We start from the raw sequence: 2,903 nt of genomic DNA, 5'->3' as shown, positions 1-2,903 counted from the left end.
TCTCCTCCAGCAGCACCAGCAGCAGCAGGCAGGGCGCCGTGCGCACTCAGTGACGCGCAAGTGGCACACAAACGGTGAAAGAGATTGATTGATACTTGTGGCTGCTGTTTTAAACTTCATGAATAACGGATGTGCCATGCTCTCTCTCTCTGGGTATATAATCAGTCAGTGCACATTGTGTTCCTTTATCTCCCATGGCCCTGCAGATGATCTTGTGTCACAAGCATATTTCAGAAAAAGAAAGAGCCACAAACAGGATATTGAAATATTGTTGTTGTGTGTGTGCAATGACACACACAACCCTGAGCTGTGGTGGTGGTGGTGCACTTTAGTGCCACATGCATCTGTTGAGTTTTCCCACCACTGTCAGATCTTGTGTGACTCATCATTTTAAGGTGACTTGGCTGCTTCTCTTATTACGGCCCTAAATCATCCTCATAGTGCACAGGAGAGGGTAGAAATGTGCAGCATTGTGTATCACCGTGCTGGTAGAATGGCTGTGTCTCTCCCCTTTTTCTGTCACATCAACATTCACAGCTAACAGGCTGAAGCCCCCCCCCTCCTCCAGACATCCAGATGTTCACATCGTTTAAACTTCCTTCATCTGCTTGCATAGCCTTTAGTGCTATGGTAAGCTCCACACGGGTACATTTACATGCCTTCCATGGCTGATCCAATCCAATCAATTCAGTAAAAAGCCTTTGATCAGAAAACTCAGTTTCTCACATCACAGTGGCTGGAGTCCAGATTCATTTAGTCTCTCTATTCAGCTGCAATGTGATTTTTACTCTGTGGCTCCGTTTTCTTTTCCTCATTTACATTTAAACTTGGTTTTATATCAGCACTCTAAGATAAAAAAGAAGTTGAGATGCAGAATCAGCAGCTATGCTGTATTTAAATCTGAGGCAGAAGCGATCGGACGTTGCTCGCTTTACTGCTCTAGGCTACCCTGCAAGAAGGATTCAGGGCTTGCAGTCTACTGTAGCATGTGATGCATGTAAAGCCACTGTTTTTTTTGTTACATATTACACTTTCTGAAACTGTTTACAAAGAGATAAACGCATACAAAGCTGCAAAACATAACCATGAAACAATCTGCAGACGTTTAAACAAAGCCTAAAATATACCTAATTAAGTAATCAGTGAATTATTATAGATGCTGTTTAAACGAGTCGTGATTAAAACAATGGATTTGATGCGTTAGGCCCAGCATATGTAAAAACAAATGAGTTTTTGTTCTGCAGTGCGATCCTGCATGTTAATGCCGGTGGATAATGAGATAAAGTTTTCTTTACTCAGAGGATATGTAAATATTGGCATGGCAAGTATCATGACTGAAACGCAGTGGAATAATAAAGCAGCGTGTGCGGCGTGATTTTGATTAATATGAATTCATGAATGTTCATAAATATTGATATTGATTTACAGACCTCATGTGAGCAATATTAAAAGTATATTTTCCCCCCAAGAGAGAGTCATTAGGTAAACTGGGGGAAAAGCAGTGTGCAGTTTGCATTGAAGTAACCACTGACAGAAGCCACCGACCTCATCTATACACTTGAGTCTTTGATCAGCAGTAAAAACCCTGAGGGGCTTTCTGGTTGTCTACTCTGCGATCTATATTAAAGAGCAGTAAATCCATTAGGTTGTAATTGAAATGATGCACATGGCCATGTGTGACACATGCAGGGTGGGAAGTTAGATCCACCTAAATGGTAAATCAGATTAAAATTCTACTTTAAAAAACACAATATAATCGTCTCTTGGGTTCGGAGGTAAACAGGTATTTAAAAAAAAAAAAAAAAGATCTGCAGACTCACACTGTAGCTCAGTGACTGCTAATCAGTGATTTAATCTCAGAGTAATTGTGTTTAGAGGTATCCTGGTGGAATATTAAGTTCATCGCTCTGTGGAAACACATTGTTTGGGATTGATTAAGTTCATCGCTCTGTGGAAACACATTGTTTGGGATTGCCTGAGAGTGACAGGCTCGTTCTGTCAGGTTTACGTGAAACTCCATTTTCCTTCAAAGATGCGAAAGCTCATCATGATGATGAAGAACTTACTCACCAACGTGAGTCATCTAATGCTTTTAAAAGGAAGAAATTAACACATGTTCTCGCATTTTATCCCTCTATAGACCGACGACATGTTTCCGATCTGTCACACAGGTGATATTCTTTCATTATGGTGAGAATTCTTCTGTGGTCTGTCAGTCCCTTTACAGTTACCAATCTCGGTAGCTGTCTCTTTCTTTTTTAATAATGTTTTCTTCTTGTTTCTCAGCTATACGTCTACCTTGACGTTCACTAGCACAACTCTGGCCTCGTCAAAGCCTAACCTTTGGAGCAGGTGCTGAGAGCTCCCTTATATATATATATGCACTAACAAATCAATTAAACACACCTGAGTAATCACAGTGTCCCAATCAAATTTGGGAGTGTGTGGATTGTTTGATGGCGAATCTAAAACTGTGTAGTGGAGGCAACTTTTTTCAAATACATGTCCCTGTTTCAAACATTATGGAGGGCAATGCATACACACCCTAACACACAAGTAATTTGAAAGAGATAAAGTATGATTAAACTTTCAGGGCATAAATTCAATGTTCAGTCTTCGAATGCATGATATAAAACAGCTCCAGTGGGGCCATTTGGCACATGTTTATTAAAGCAGAATATGAGTTACAGTCATAGATGTAAAAAAAATACAAAAAACACAGTGACCAAGACAAAAGGTCCAAGGTTAAAAAATGCTTCATTTGCATGTAATGCATTTTATCACAGAGTCGAGCTTTGACCTCCGTGTGTTCTGACTGGCTGCTTAATGAGGTGTTGTAGTCTCGTCGTACGCGCGCTGCATAGCAGAGACGTGATTGCCGTTAGGTAATTACATTTTTTTGA

Source organism: Larimichthys crocea, chromosome X (genome assembly GCF_000972845.2).
Source record: "Larimichthys crocea isolate SSNF chromosome X, L_crocea_2.0, whole genome shotgun sequence".
Taxonomy (NCBI): Eukaryota; Metazoa; Chordata; class Actinopteri; family Sciaenidae; genus Larimichthys; species Larimichthys crocea.
This window is presented reverse-complemented; position numbering follows the sequence as displayed.